The sequence below is a fragment of the Pleurodeles waltl genome, unplaced genomic scaffold, assembly GCF_031143425.1.
Source record: "Pleurodeles waltl isolate 20211129_DDA unplaced genomic scaffold, aPleWal1.hap1.20221129 scaffold_59, whole genome shotgun sequence".
Lineage (NCBI taxonomy): Eukaryota > Metazoa > Chordata > Amphibia > Caudata > Salamandridae > Pleurodeles > Pleurodeles waltl.
In genome coordinates, this window is record NW_027150301.1 from 4131994 (window position 1) to 4149015 (window position 17022).

General features: G+C 45.8%; 1 protein-coding gene across 1 annotated transcript in view; it reads left to right on the forward strand.

The window, feature by feature from the left end:
* LOC138278810 (E3 ubiquitin-protein ligase TRIM39-like) overlaps nt 1-17022 on the forward strand; it is a 182335-nt gene that overhangs the window by 65495 nt on the left and 99818 nt on the right. The gene's annotated exons all lie outside the window — the stretch shown is intronic.

Here is a 17022-nt window from a genome sequence, read left to right on the forward strand (position 1 = left end):
TAGCTCCATCTTCCTGGCAATGGAGGTGTGCTGCACCTGTGATCCGAATAGCTGTGGCTCTACCCGGACAATTTCCTGCACCATGACCCTGAGCTCCTCCTCAGAGAACCTGGGGTGTCTTTGAGGTGTCATGATGTGGTGTGGGTGATGTGTGAGGTGGTGTGTGTTGTGATATGTGAGGGGATGTGTTTGTGTGTTTCGTGTGAGGTGCGTGGATGTTGTGTGAGTGATGAGGTTGTGTGCCTGTGGATGCTAGTGTTGTCTCTGGTGGAGTCTCTCTCTGGGCTTCTTTATCAATTTTGGTCGTAGGGGTTTGTGGTTGCAGTGGGTGTGTGTTTTATATTGGATTGGGTGTGTGGGAGTGGTGCGTGTATGTGTATCTGGTGTATGTATTTCGAATTGTTCAATGTAGTTGTGTTTTGTAAATGTGTGTGTATTTTGAGCGCGGCGGTGTGTGCCGCCAATGGAATACCGCGGTTGAAAGACCTCCGCGTTGATTCATGGGTCGTGATAGTGTGGGCGTATTCCTGTTGGCGTGACGGTGTCGGTTTTGTTATCGCCAGTTTATCACTGACCTTTGGTGTGGTGGACTTGTGTGGGTGTCTGGAATTTGGCGGATTGCGGCCTGTGGTTCGTAATAGCTGTAGCGGTATTCCGCCACCGTAGCGGTGTGTTGGCGGGCTTCTGCACGGCGGTAAGTGGGATTTACCGCCAATGTTGTAATGAGGGCCTATATCTGTTCTGCTGGGTCTCCACACGCGGAGATTCTTTTTTTGAGGAGTTTGTTGTGTTTTATCCCCGCATTTTTTATTACCCTCAGGAGCTTGCTTGGGAGAATCTTTGTTTGATTTGCCCTGAAATTGTGGTTTAGATGGTCTGGCCCCTAAACTGTCTCGACCTATGCTAGAATAAGTTTCTGCGATTATTTTAGGCAGCTTGCTTTCCTGATCCTGTTGCGGAACGTCACTTAGCCGCATGCGCACTGCAAGTGCGACCCCTTCCCTTTTAAGGCTACTTAAAATGATTGAAGATAATGAGGCAAAATTACCCAACAATTGCATCTCCAAACCCAGGGCAGGGGCAGCCCCATATTCATCTAGTATTTGCTTCAACACCTCAGGTAAATTTGCAACTGTCTGTGTACCGTGTGCAGTTGTATAGAGCATGGCAAATACCGTGCCCCAGGTATTACAGTTATCTACTGTAGGGACCATCCCATAAGGCAAGCACATTGTTAATATTCTATGTTTATCCTGAGGTCCCGTATGGGGAAATACTGCCTCCAGTGCATTAATCTTTTGTGCTAACCAAAACGGAGTTTCCTCCCGTTTGTCGGGTACTTTACCCATTATTGAATGTACAGTTACAGGATCTATAACTGGCGTAGCTGCATGTGGATGTGCTGGGGCAGCACATGCTGGGTTTGTATTTAATGTACTAATCATCTATATATTGCTGTTAATTCTATATATAAGCGACGAACCTCAGCTACCTCTTAATTTTCAACTTCAGGATGTGGTGTATAGGTGGCCAATAAAGGCCAGGTAGGACCATCATTACTTAGAGGACTTAACCTTACTGGTAATATTGTGTGGGGTAGGGCGTCATCAAGCCAATTATAATGTTCTTGATAAGATAATGGTATTTCTAAATATGCGTATGCTCTGTATTGTCGAGGTGCATTTGCAAGTGCATAATGATGAAATGTATTTGTGTTCCCATCAACTGCCTGAAATGTGACCCAAGAATAAAAAAGTTCTGTTCTATGAGCTGCATGGGCATCCACCACAAATGTTACTGGACCCCCCTGTGGCGTTAGGCCATTTGCTACTAAATATGCAGTCAGAGGTTGTCTCATATTAACTGCTATTTGTACCTGCTGTGGATTCGCCATTAAACACAGACTATAAGTTCAGAGAAGGCACACCAAACAGGGTTTTCATTTTAAAGTTCAATCTTGAACAACCCCCAGTTGCAAATAGGATAACCTACGTAGCTGGGGTGGAAATCCTTAGTACCATGGACGACTCCGTATACGGTATCGAGGTTTCATTATATATAATGAGACAGAGATACTCCGGAGGACTTGAAAATTAGAGCCTGACCAAACGTTGACGGCGCCATGTCACGTAGGCTCTCATTATTCTAATGAGACTACTGGATTTTGAGCAGCAGAATCGCCCGCAATGTGGGAGACTAAGTCTAACCCACTGCAGGTGACACCTGTCGCTCCAATCCGGGTTTTGCTCTGGCTAACTAGCAGTGCCTGATCCCCACCAAAGAATAGTGATGATTGGGCAGCCGAGCGCATGACATACTAGGCTTCTCAGGAAAGTCCTGGTCACTCAGGTCTCATCCGGTTCTCTCACTTACAATTCAGTCTCATATATAAATGACAAACAGAAGCAGTATATGTTTCAATAATAAGTTTAATAAAACAACTGCATCGTAGAAAGCAAAGCGTGAGCTGCAATAACCAGGATGACACAACATGACAGTATGTGAATTGTGACGAGAAGAGTGAAGCATAGAAACTACGCTATCATGTTGTCACTATTTTTGATGGACTAATCCCTACCTAGGCTATGATAGAGCACAGCATGTTAAGTTCTTATTCTGCACTTGAGGTTCCCCTGGGAAGACATCAACCCCCATACCTGAGCAAAGGCCTGTGGTCTGCGTTAGCATCTGTAGCAAAGCATTCAGCAATCAGCAGACAGTCGTGGTTCCCTGCCTGGCATCTCCCTCTAACGTGTAAGGGACAAAGAAGTGTTTTTATAATAACATAGCTGATGTTCTAAGAAAGTGTCCCTACGTAAGGATGTGTATTTTCTACGAATGTTGGAGACTAAACTTCTACCACATTCACCGGCAATGTACCGTGCTGTAGCCTTGGAAGAAGCACAGAGTGATCAAGAATGTCTTGTTTGAGAACAGAGTGCTGGCCTAGGCAAGACAGTTAGCTAGCCAGAAATAAAACAAGACCGTAAAAATGGTTATTGTAACAATAATAAGGCGAAGCCGAATAAAATATATCTAGGTTAAAGTGCACAGCGGCCTAGTGTGTTAAAATAATGGGTATGGAGCTAGAACTAAAATGGCTACACAACAGAGGTGAAGGCCGTGGTTCAGGTAGGTGAGTCCTTGGTTATGGAGGATTTGTAGGCATGGGTCAGGAGCTTGAAGTGGCATCTTTTCTGGATCGGGAGCCAATGAAGGTCCTTCAGGGCCTTGGTGACATGGGTTCTCTTGGGCAGGTTGAGATTCAGCCTGGCATCTGCGTTCTGGATCGTCTGGAGTCGTTGCATGATTTTGGTGGTGGTACCTGCATAGAGTGCGTTGCCGTATTCCAGTCGGCTGGTGATGAGGGCATGTGTCTTCCTCCTGCTGATGCAGAGCATGCAGAATGTGTGGAAGCAGGCTGCTGAAACACCGTTGACCAGGCATTTCATGGAGAATTTGCTGTTGAGACTGATGCAGAGGTTGCGGGCGTGATCTTTCGGTGTGGGGGTGGGTCCAATCTCTGCTGGCCACCAGGAGTCGTTCCAGAGGGTTAAGTGTCTGCCGAAGATCAGAACCTACATTTTGTCCGTGTTCAGCTTCAGGCAGTTGTCCTTCATTCAAGCAGAGGCCTTCTTCATGCAGTTGTGGAAGTTGGTTTTAGTCTTGGTGGGTTTTGCTGAGAGCGAGAGGAAGAGCTGCGTGTCGTAACAATGGTTTCTGTATGTGTGAGTCATTTCTTTATGAGTGTGCACTTTCATGTGTGCTTGTTCATAATGGTCTCTCTATTTGCTTGTGCATGTTTGGGTGTGGAAGAAATTATGAGTGCATGCATATATCTGTGTGATCGTGTGAACCAGTGAGTTTGTGTATAAATGGGCCTAGAATTATCTGTCAGTGAGTTTTTACATGCATACATGCAGCTGTGTGTGGAATGTGTATATACATTTTTCTTAGTGTGTTAACACTGTTGTACTACAGTCATAATCTGAGCTGCAAAATGTCAACAGAAATAGATCTTGATTCCAGAATCCTGGCTACATTATTGATGTTGTGTGTCTAGTATCGGCTTGAAATAAACCACGGAATATGCACGGCACTGGGAATGTGTGATTGTTGCCAGTATTAAGTTGTTGACCTTTTGTTGTTAAGATTTGTGCTTGGTGACGTCTATAGGGTTGCAATTCTTATCTAAAGGCTTGTGAAGGTGCAGGGTCAGTTTTATTAATTCAAGGGCTAATGAATTTATTTCCTTGAGTAGGAGATGTACGCCTCACATAAATTCTAACAGAGAATAATGTAATTTACCGATGGGTCTTGTGCAAATTTTGGACCAACTGAGTTTCACTATCAGTGATTATTCCCTTTTCTTGGTAGTTTTAGAAGAGCTGATATCCAAGGTCTCTGATTATTACCTTCCATGATGGTTCTTGTGGAACTGGAAGACCATCTGAGATTCACAGTCCGTGATTATTTTGTGTTTTCATGGGTGTCAAGTAACGCTTGGATTAGCTGTGGTCCATCACCAGTGACTATTTGCGGTTCTCCATGGGTCTTGTAGAACTGTTGAATCAGTTTAGGTCAACAGTTAGTGAATAGTACCAATTCTTGATGGGTTTAGAAGAACTGATATCCAACATCAGTTATTGTTTCCTCTTCTTGATGGGTCTTGTGGAACTACAAGATCATACACTGAGACCGCACCAACAAAAATGGCGGGTGCACCACCATCCTATTCAAGAGCACCATTGGATGCATCGCCACCAATGACAACACCTCACCACGCATGGAACACCTCGATTTCCAACCACAAACTGATGCCAAAACTACCCTAAGAGGCACCCTCATATACAGACCCCCAGGACACTGACGAGCCTTCTGTGACGCCACCCCAATATCATCACACTACTAGCCATTGACTCCAACCACTACATTCTACTCGGCGGCCTCAATTTCCATATAGACTACCCCAACAACGCCAACTCTACCACCCTTCTTAAGAACTTGAGCAACACAGGTCTCACCCAACTAGTCAGTGTACCCACACACAAGACCAAACACACTTTTGACCCCCTCTTCACCTCCAACAACATAGTCAGATTCAGCCACATCCGACCACAGCTTCGTCCACTTCACCTCTACTGATGCCCAACATACCACCACCATGAACCAAAGAGCCAACTACCACAACTGGAGCAGAGTAACTGAAACACAGTGGATGTAGGCCCTCTGCTCATCCAAACCCAAGTTTAAAAAACCCACAAAGGCATATTATTAGTGTTTATTCTTGAGCATGTCTATTCATGCTGAAAGCAAGTTTGGAACCTATGGATAAAAAGTACACCTATGAGTCTCACCGGACTGATCATCTTAGAAAGCATCATCCTTATGTAATTTATGGGTGGTTTCTGGTTACGCTCAGTTAATGTCTAGAATTTGTTTATAGTTAGCACAAATCCTCAAAATGTCTCATAAAAAAGAATATGGTGAGACAAGAATATATGCTGAAGGAAGTTGTGCAAGAGGATGGTAACATGATGCTCTGGAAGAGAGTAGGGTGTGTGAGGTGAGTTACAAGAAAGTGACTGGAGAAGGGAGAGCAGGGTGTAAAGATGGAGGGAGATGGGGCATGTTTATAAAAGTGTGAGAGAGGAGGGTATGGAAGACAGAGAAAGTGAAGAATGAGGGAGAGGAAGGTGGGAGAAGTGTGTGATTAAGAAGTGGAAGTCTGAATAAAGATGCCAAGGTTTGGACAGATTGGTGAGATTATAAAAGAATTGTGGGGGCAATGGGGTTGGTGGGAATCTAGGGAGGCGGGATATTCCTGTTTGAGGAAACTGTTATGTAACCCACATGCTGACCATGTTGTGAGCTGTTCACTCATGATAAAACTATGTAACTAATCATGTTCTGTGTGAAAGGTGAGAAGCAGGACGTCAATTTCAGGGAATGTTTGGCATGTCTGAGAAATTTCAATAAAAGTTATATCATAAAAAAGAAGAGAAAGGAGAAAAGATATTGAGAGAAGAGTAGAGGACTGAGCAGGTTTTGCAGAAGGAATACTAAATGAATGCCTCGCCTTTCTCTAGCAGAGGATTTTTTATCACCAGGGTCAGCAGAGAATGTGTCTCCATTGCTTGGGGGAGCAGGAGTGGAGGAGAAAATGGTACGTTATAGAGGGTGGTAGAAATCCTTGCACTGGTCCTAGGAGGTGGAGAGGAAGATTGAAGTAGAAGAGAGGAGCGTGAAATGGGTGGGACAGCGAGGAAAAAGGACGTGTGACACAGAAAAGGTGTAAGAGATAGGATGGGAGAGGAGAGAGTGGGACAGAGGCACGTATGAGTAAAGGATGTGTGAGTGGCAGTTAAGAGAAGGGCATAAAAAAAGAATAATAAACATGAGAAAAGACTGAGAAAAGAGAGAAATGGAGGCAGAGGAGGTAAACACAAGAGAGAAAAAAATAGGAAACAAAAATTCTCCTCTCGATTTTTCTGCTGGGAATCGCTCTGGAACCGCATGTGTCCAGTCACACCTACAACACATGCACTTGCTCCAAAGCCCCCTTAACTCATTCCACTGATGGCCCCTTCCATGACCCTCCCTGACTGTCTAGGAACGACCAATCCAGCCTGTCCACAGGAGGCCCAGCCCTAGACACCCGCGCCGCCACCAGTTGTATCAGGTGTCATGTGTGTTATTCAGTAGCGCCAATCACTTAGAGATTGCTCACAGGTGATTAATTCCACATTAATTAATTTTGAAACGCTACTTTTATCTGTTTTTGCATATTGCATTTGACCATTTATCCAAATTTTTTCAAAGCTTTCTCGGAGGAATCCCCCTTTTAACCCTTTGCCAGTGGTCTAGCTCACTCACTTCACTCACTTATTCCACATATTTTGGGGGCTGATATGACACTTGCTACGGCTGGTTTTAGTTTCCAGTAGAGCCCTATCAACTGTACCGGTTGTGCTAGGGAGGGAACCTTGTAATGCTGCTGTCCCTATTGTGTTAGGGAGGGAAACTTGTAATGCTGCTGTGCCTTATATATGAAGGAGGGACGCTTGTAATGCTGCTGTACCTATTGTGTTAGGGAGGGAAGCTTGTAATGCTGCTGTACCTGTTATGTAGGGAGGGAAGCTTGTAATGCTGCTGTGCCTTATGTGTGAGGAAATGAAGCTTGTAATGCAGCTGCCCCCGCTGTACTTGTTGTGTAAGGAGGGACAATTGTAATGCAGCTGTACATGTTGTGCAAGGGAGGGGAGCTTGTAATGCTGCTGCCCCAGCAGCACCTATTGTGTAAGGAGGGAATCTTGTAATGCAGCTGTACGTGTTGTGTAAGGGAAGGAAGCTTGTAATGCTGCTGTGCCTTATGTGTGAGGAAAGGAAGCTTGTAATGCTTCTGTACTCATTGTGTAAGGGAGGGAGCCTTGTAATGATAAGGTACCTATTGTGTAAGGGAGGGAAGCTTGTAATGCTGCTACGCCTTATGTGTGAGGAAAGGAAGCTTTTAATGCTTCCGTACTCATTGTGTAAGGGAGGGAGCCTTGTAATGATAAAGTACCTATTGTGTTAGGGAGGGAAGCTTGTAATGCTGCTGTACCTATTGTGTAATAGAGGGAAGCTTGTAATGCTGCTGGACCTGTTGTATGAAGGAGGGAATCCTGTAATGCATCTGCGCCTTATGTGTGAGGAAAGGAAGCTTGTAGTGCTGCTGTACCTATTGTGTTAGGGAGGGAAGCTTGTAATGCTGCTGTACCTATTGTGTAAGGGAGAGAAGCTTGTAACGCTGCTGTACCTGTTGTGTAAAGGAGGGAGGTTTGTAATGCTGCTGTACCTGCTGCGTTAGGGAGGGAAGCTTGTAATGCTGCTGTACCTGTTGTATAATAGACGGAAGCTTGTAATGCTGCTGTACCTGTTGTATGAAGGAGGAAATCTTGTAATGCATCTGTGCCTTATGTGTGAGGAAAGGAAGCTTGTAATGCTGCTGTACCTATTGTGTAATAGAGGGAAGCTTGTAATGCTGCTGTACCTGTTGTATGAAGGAGGAAATCTTGTAATGCATCTGTGCCTTATGTGTGAGGAAAGGAAGCTTGTAGTGCTGCTGTACCTATTGTATTAGGGAGGGAAGCTTGTAATGCAGTAGTACCTATTGTGTAATAGAGGGAAGCTTGTAATGCTGCTGTACCTGTTGTATGAAGGCGGGAATCTTGTAATGCATCTGCTCCTTATGTGTGAGGAAAGGAAGCTTGTAATGCTGCTGTACCTATTGGGTTAGGGAGGGAAGCTTGTAATGCTGCTGTACCTGTTGTATGAAGGAGGGAATCTTGTAATGCATCTGCTCCTTATGTGTGAGGAAAGGAAGCTTGTAATGCTGCTGTACCTATTGTGTTAGGGAGGGAAGATTGTAATGCTGCTGTACCTATTGTGTAAGGGAGGGAAGCTTGTAATGCTGCTGTACCTGTTGTATAATAGACGGAAGCTTGTAATGCTGCTGTACCTTTTATGTGAAGGAGGGGATGTTGTAATGCAGCTGTCCCTGTTGTGTGAGGGGGGGATGCTTGTAATGCTGCTTTGCCTCATGTGTGAGTGAAAAAGGAAGCTTGTAATGCTGCTATACCTATTGTGTAAGGGAGGGAATGTTGTAATGCTAAGGTCTTATTGTGTAAGAGAGGGAAGCTTGCAATGCTGCTGTACATATTGTGTTAGGGGGAAGCTTGTAATGTTGCTGCGCCTTGTGTGTGAGGAAAGGAAGCTTGTAATGCAGCTGTACCTATTGTGTTAGGGAGGGAACCTTGTAATGCTGCTGTACCTATTGTGCGAGGGAGGGAAGTTTGTAATGCTGCTGGACATATTCTGTTGGGGGGAAGCTTGTAATGTTGCTGTACCTATTGTGTAAAAAAGGGAAGCTTGTAATGCTGCTGTACCTGTTGTGTAAAGGAGGGAAGTTTGTAATGCTGCTGTACCTAATGCGTTAGGGAGGGAAGCTTGTAATGATGCTGCCTCAGCAGTACCTGTTGTGTAAGGAGGGAAGCTTGTAATGCAGCTGTAATTGTTGTGTAAGGGATGGAAGCTTGTAATGCTGCTGTACATATTGTGTCAGGGGGAAGCTTGTAATGTTGCTGTACCTATTGTGTAAGAAAGGGAAGCTTACAATGCTGCTGCACCTTATGTGTGAGGAAAGGAAGATTGTAATGCTGTTGTACCTTTTGTGTAAGGGAGGGAAGCTTATAATGCTGCTGTACCTGTTGAATAAAGGAGGGAAACTAGTAATGATGCTATACCTGTTGTATGAAGGAGGGAAGCTTGTAATGAAGCTGTCCCTGTTGTGTAAGGGGGGAAGCTTGTAATGCTGCTTCGTCTTATGTGTGAGGAAAGGAAGCTTGTAATGCTGCTGTACCTATTGTGTAAAGGAGGGAACGTTGTAATGCCAAGGTACCTATTGTGTTAGGGAGGGAAGCATGTAATTCTGCTGTACCTGTTGAGTAATGGAGGGAAACTTGTAATGCTGCTGTACCGGTTATGTAAGGGATGAAAGCTTGTAATGCTGCTGTGCCTTTAGTGTGAGGAAAGGAAGCTTGTAATGCTGCTGCCCCAGCTGTGCTTGTTGTGTAAGGAGGGACACTTGTAATGCAGCTGTACATGTTGTGTAAGGAAAGGAAACTTGTAATGCTGCTGTGCCTTATGTGTGAGGTAAGGAAGCTTGTAATGCATCTGTACTCATTGTGTAAGGGAGGGAGCCTTGTAGTGACGATGTACCTATTGTATAAGGGAGGGAAGCTTGTAATGCTGCTACGCCTTATGTGTGAGGAAAGGTAGCTTGTAGTGCTGCTGTACCTATTGTGTTAGGGAGGGAAGCTTGTAATGCTGCTGTACCAATTGTGTAATAGAGGGAAGCTTGTAATGCTGCTATACCTATTGTGTAAGGGAGGGAAGCTTGTAATGCTGCTGTACCTGTTGTGTAAAGGAGGGAGGTTTGTAATGCTGCTGTACTTGCTGCGTTTGGGAGGGAAGCTTGTAATGCTGCTGTACCTGTTGTATAATAGACGGAAGCTTGTAATGCTGGTGTACCTTTTATGTGAAGGAGGGAATGTTGTAATGCAGCTGTTCCTGTTATTTAAGGGGGGAATCTTGTAATGCTGCTTTGCCTTATGTGTGAGTGAAAAAGGAAGCTTGTAATGCTGCTGTACCTATTGTGTAAGGGAGGGAATGTTGTAATGCTAAGGTACCTATTGTGTAAGGAAGGGAAGCTTGTAATGCTGCTATACCTATTGTGTTAGGGAGGGGAGCTTGTAATGCTGCTGTACCTATTGTGTAAGAGAGGGAAGCTTGTAATGCTGCTGTGCCTGTTGTGCGAGGAAGGAAATCTTGGAATGCTGCTTTCCAAGCAGTATTTACTCTCTGAGGGAGGAAAGATTGTAATGCTGCTTTAGTTTCACTGATACAATATTGTGGTAAAAAATATCATTGACAAAAATATTGTGTCAAAAACATTGTTTAACACAATATCATGTCCCTATACATGAGATAGAAATGACAAGAGAATATCGTTCAAAACTGGTAGAAATGTTGTTTTTTAATATACATACACATGTTAAAGTAAAGTTTTTTAAATATTAAAATATATACATTTAATATAATGTAAAAATTGCTTACTAATTTTGTCATACTACCCATATAAATATATATATATATTTTCACTGAATAAACAAAGGTTACACGGACGTTATAATTAGGCTCACCTTTTAAACGTACAAAACCTTAGAAATTTGCCAGTTATAGTTAGTTATCTCAAGTAACTATAACTTGTGCCTTCAGGTAACTATAACTCGCGCTCTTGCAATGCACAGTTTTTTGTCAAAAATGTTACTGCAAATATTACACTGATATTATCAATGATGTTATCAAAGATGTCATAAGTGGCATTATTTGTGAGTAATTAGCAGTGCATGGCGAGGGCGCGAGATATAGTTACCTTAAGGCACGAGTTATAGTTATTGAGAAATTGAGTGAAAGAGGGAAAGAAATCGAGGGAGAGACACAGAACCTTTTCAGGGTTTGATGTCTGATATCCTTATAATGACATATTTGTGTACAATTTAAAATCAAAAATATATTTCTTATTTAAAAAAAAAAAAAAAACGTTTTTTTTTCAAAAAGAGAGAGTCCACCTGGATTCGAACCCCCAATGCTGAGCTATGGGTTTTTTTTTTTTTTTTTTTTTATCCTTTTATGGGCTATCTGTGACCGCAAGGAAGCCATCAAGGGCTTCCCTGCAGTCGCTACTGATTCATTTTTTATATAATTCTTTTTTTTTTTTGTAATACAAAGCCCTTATGGCTTCCTTGGCAGTGTCATTACCTCAGCTATTAAGCAGCTGCCTTGACAGCAGCTCTGTGCTCGCTGAACCATTTCATCTCTGCTCCCCTGCACGCGTGCAGGGGGCAGAGATGAAAGCTTCGGATTTAGACAAACCGGAAGTGTTTGCTGTGGCTTGGCTGAAGCTGCATAGCTGCAGTCAAACAACAACAAACAGCTATGTCCCAGGTGTGGGCACCCCGGGACATAGCAGGAGCTGACCCTAGGGGGTGGCGGCCCTCAAATCCATCATAGGCTCCTCGAGGGTGGCCGCGTGAACCCCCTCCGACAAGGATATAGTCCTGGGGAGTGGCTGTAATGGGGGTTCCTTTTTAATATATTTGTCCTGGGGAGGTGGGGGTCCCCAAGGCAGCGGGGGAGGCTGCGCACCTCCCCTGCTCATAAATAAGTGTAGCCCTGGGGGGGGGGGGGGTGGTCCTCTATGATGCCCCCGGGATCTGGCCCATCGGGGAGCAATTTGTTTTTAAAAACGGGATACAATTTTGTATTTGTTTCAATATAATATTTTTTTTAATTTAAAAAAATAAAAAATTAAAATGAGGCCGGTTGGACTCAAACCCCCATAACCCAATGTGAAGGTCTGTGACCTTCACACTGAGATATGGGAGTTTTTTTTTAGCCTTTTTTTCCTAGCCCTTTTTTAATGGCTTTCATATTATTTATGTATAATAATAAAAAACAATGATCAAAAGGCCTTTATGGGCTATCTGGCATCAAAGGGGAAGCCTTAAGGGCTTCCATATGGTCCCTAAATATATATATCTTTTATATGTATTTCTATTTTTTTTAATAAAACGCCCTTTACGGGCTATGTGGGACCGAAGAGAGCCCTCAACGGCTCCCCTCGTGGTCCCTATTTTCTATTTTTTATTATTAAAAAGCCCTTACAGGCTACTTGGTACTGCCGGGGAAGCCTTAAGGCTGTTATGTTGTGAGGGTTTGCCCTGCTCCGGACCGGGCAGTGGTACGCACCAGAAGTAAGGTGCGTGGTAAATAAATGCCTCTCTGGTTTTGCGCCAAGAGCGGGAATGCACCGCAGTATGTGTCTTGTGTGTGCTTGATATCGCTGCCGCCCTGGACATTACAAAATTTGCTACGAAGGTGGGAATTGCTGCCTTCCCCATGCCTCGTTACCTTGCTGCGCCAACTGCTGAGTGCGGCTGTTTGCGTTTCTGCGGTGTCCTGGGGTCTCCTTGCCTGGCGTCTTCTTGGTGGTTCTTGGATGCCGGTGCCTTCTGGCCAGCGGTGCCTTCAAGCGGGTGTGCAGCTGACAGAGGGTGCTGCCCCACCTCCTTCCTCCGAGTGCAGCGTGCCGTGGCTGGGTGTGGCAAGGAGGAAAGGTGTGAGGCTGCCTGTGCTGAGGACGGCCCCCCTGAGGCTCCGGACTGCCTTTGCCATGTGAAGTGCTGTGATTGGCTCCTCTTGCAGGAGGAGTGTGGTGTGGTGCGGAGGAGGCATTCAACAGGGGAATTCCCTGGATACAGTTTGGGGATTTCTCCTTCCCGCATCGCAAAGAGAGACTAATCGTAATGCTGGCCAGAACTCATGCAGACAGAGGCAATCCTTATAGGAACATTCATATGAACATGTAAGAATGCTGCGCTATGCATCTGTGACTGAGTGCACCTTTATTTGTGCAGCGTGTTGGGCCTGAGTTATTGGTGTGTTTTCAGGACCAGGGCCCCCATGTCCACTTGACGGACACAATCCTTGTAGGATCATTCATATGAACATGGAATAATGCTGCACTGTGCATCTGTGACTGAGTGCGCCTTCATTTGTGCAGGGTGTTTGGCCTGAGTTATTGGTGTGTTTTCAGGACCAGTGCCCCCACGTCCACTTGACGGATCATGTCATCCATAGCGGCACTGGAACCCTTCATAATTGATGGCCCACCGTTTGCCCAGGCGGCTCGGTGGAAAGACTGGGTTGAGAGACTGGAGATGTATTTCACAGCTGTGGTTCTGGACAATGATCAACGCCGTCCCATGCATCTAGGAGGGGTGGTTATCCACAAAATTAGCAAGTCACTCATAGAGGAAGGGCCCCCATTCACGTACCAGTCATTAAAAAAAACCTTGACTGCCCACTTTGAGCCGTTAGCCAATCCTGATTAGCAGAGGTTTCTTCTTCGAGAAGCCAGCTCCCTGAGGAGTCAGTGGACACATTCAATGCACGAATCCGGGAGTTATTAAGCATGTGTACCCTGCCTAATGCGGAGGACGCGATTCGGGCGTAGTTCATCCAGGTCTGTTACTTCGTGAAGCTGTGGGAGAAAATTTTACAGGTACCTGGCATGTCAATGACAAACATGCTCACTTTAGGGCGATCTGAGGAGCTGACTAAGGTTCGTACTGCTCATATGGAGGCAGCTTTGCAGTGGATCGTGCTTGCTACATGTGTGGCGGGGCATACCCTCATCAGGGCCAGTATCTTGCCCTAGGAAAGAGGTGTACAGCCTGTAATAAACGTAATCATTTCGCTAAAGTTTGCCAGTCGACGGCTCTGCGGAAGCCTGCCAGGAACCGGACGGTGCATGCTGCACAAATACGCCTGTCCGGCTAGGATAACATGGATGACGATGACCTGGATGGGGCAGTCCATGTGGTTCATGCCATGCACCCGGAAGGCTGTCCCCAGCAACGCATCCCGAAATGCAACATACAGGGGGGGGGTCAAGCCTGTGGTGGCTCCGATAGATAAAGGGGCGTCTCTTAACATCATGGCTCTCCAAATGCTGATGGCGCTACAACTTCAACCAGTGATACATACCCCTACCGCCAAAGTGTTTACTTTTGGATCATCCACTCTGATTCACCTGGCAGGGGTATTCTACTCCAACATTATACATGAGGCCCAGAAGGTTGGTGCCAAGATATATGTCACAAAAACTGGTGCTGGTATGCTGTTGAGTTGTCGGACTGTGGAGAAGTTGGGCATTGTTTCCTTTGAAATCAGCCTACATCAGGAGGGCGTTAAGGAACTCTGTCCCCACCTGATGCGTTCAAGTAACCTACCAAACTTTATATTGTTATAAGTGTGTGTTTTTGTGTCCTGGTTCATGTCCGAATATGGGTGGTATCCCCTGTGATTGGACTACGTGAGGACTGGGACAGTAAGGATGATTTTAGTTCTTTTTTTTTGTTTCTGTTTTTCACGGGTGAGGGAGGAATGTTATGTTGTGAGGGTTTCCCCTGCTTCGGAAGGGGCAGTGGTATGCCCCAGAAGTAAGGGGCGTGGTAAATTAATGCCTCTCTGGGTTCGCGCCAAGAGAGGTAATGTACTGCACTATGGCCCTCATTAGGACCCTGGCGGTTGGCAGGGAAGTGGCGGTCTTACCGCCAACAGGCTGGCGGTAAACAAATTGGAATTATGACCATGGCGGTTACCGTCATCTGCCACTTCTCCGATCCGACCGCTGGGCTGGAGACTTGGGTCTCCAGCCCGGCGGCCGTCACAAGACCGTCAACGGAATCATGACCCGGCTGACCAAAATGGATTTCATGGGGTTGGGAACCGCCATGAAATCCATTCTTTCCCTGGCACTGATAGGGGTCTCCCCCACCCCGCTTCCTCCCCCACACCCACCACCCCCCTGCCACACCTCAAAAGGTGGCAGGACCCCCCTCCTCACCCCTATCCCCAACATCGCACCCCAGACACACACCGTACACGCATGCATGCACCGCCAACACACATACCCGCACACATATCACCAAACATGCCAACAGCCACACACACAGTCATACACGCACACCCACATACAGACATACATGCACACATCCATTCAGACATACAGACAGACAGACATGCACACATTTCCAAACACAATACACCCCGCATGCATACATGCACTCACCCCCCCCTCTACATACTCACACTCACACCCCCATGCAAGCACACAACACACCCCCCCTCCCCTAACGGACGATCAACTTACTTGGTCCGTTGATCCTCCGGGAGGGAACAGGTCCATGGAGGCTGCTCTGCCGCCAGCACCCCGTCAACAGAACACCGCAACACCGAATCACGGAACATGGTTCGGTGGGCTGTGTTCTGTTGACAGGGCGGTGGAGGTGGAGTAACCTCCACTTCCCCGCCGACGGCCAGTATGGCTGCTGGCGGCTCTCTGTCTGGAAAAGGACAGAGGGCTGCCAGCAGTCATAATTCGCCGAGCGGAAAACCGCCTGCACTGGCGGTCTTCAGCACGGCGGTCCCTCAGCGGTCCCTCGGCAGTCTTGCAAAAAGACGCCGAGGTTGTAATGACCACCTGTGTGTGCTTGATATTGCTGCCGCCCTGGACATTACAAAGGCTTCCCTAGCAGTGCCATTGCTTCAGCAAGCACCGAGCTGCTTTGACAGCAGCTCCATGCTTGCTGAAACATTTCATCTCTGTGTGCAGGGGATAGAGATGAAAATTTGGATTTTCACAGCAGGACCTGTTTACAGGTCCCCCTGTCAAAACCCGAAGTGTTTGCTGTAGTGTGGCAGGAGCTGGCCCTGGGGGGTGGCAGTCCCCAGGGCCATCTGTGGCTCCACGAGGGGGGGTGGCCCCCCATGAAACAGGACATAGCCCCAGGGGTGATAGCCTACAGAAAGGTGGGGTTCCCCATGGCAGTGGGGGGGGTCCACCGGACCCCGATAATAAAAATATAAAAGCTCTGTGGAGGTTGTGGTCCCCAGAGCTGTGGGGGAGTCAGGAGGCCCTCCACACTACATTTTTTATGGCCTCAGGACCTGGCCTACCTGGGGGCCATAAAAAAAAGAAGCACGGACCCTGCACTTGTCTGAAGAATGTATGACTCATGCTGTTAAGTAACTTTTGGATTCTGAAGATGCTGAGGCTCTGAGCGCTTACGAGACACCAAACGGATGGGTGATTACTGATCCCACTGCCGGTGCCCGATTAATGTCATTCATGTTAGTAATTACAGGCAGGATTTTGCACGATCTTTAAATGTGTGACAGTAACAGTATCTTCCTTCACAACTTCAACGGGTAGAAGATTTTCGTGACAACATCAAATTAGAGGCAAAAGTTCTCCCATAGTAGTCCTGATGAGGCCCAAAATAGAAGGGGCCGAAACGCATCGACACCTTGTGATTGGCGGCAGGTTTGGGTAGAAAGTACAATTGATTTTCCAGAAGGAGATTGGACAATGCAAGAAACCCTAGGAAGTATTTGATTTGGGTTCAGCATTTGTTGTTATAGCTAACCACAACCACTGCATTTAAGTAGATTACGTCTTTAAGCACTTTGCGTACCACTGCCTCCAATGGGGGTGATTGAATTGGGACAATTTCCAGATGTTTCATTGTTGGTTATTATTTTGCGATATGTTTATATTCATGTATTTGTAAATAATTGATATTGTGATGTAAATATTAGTTCTGGTGTAATTGTTTAACTTAATTGTGAGAGTTTGTTTGTTTATGATTCTCTTCGTTCTATACAATTATAGATGAATACATTTTGACAAAGAAATTATGTCCTCAAGAGAGTACGTGGCACTCTTCTTGTCAGAAAATTTAGTAATCTATCCCAGTCTTTTGACCAACTGTTTTTGCATACATGTGTCCTTACCCAGGACAGGTAGGGCTTTCTTTGGGTAAACCTCTCTTTTGCATATGGTTAAGTAACTTT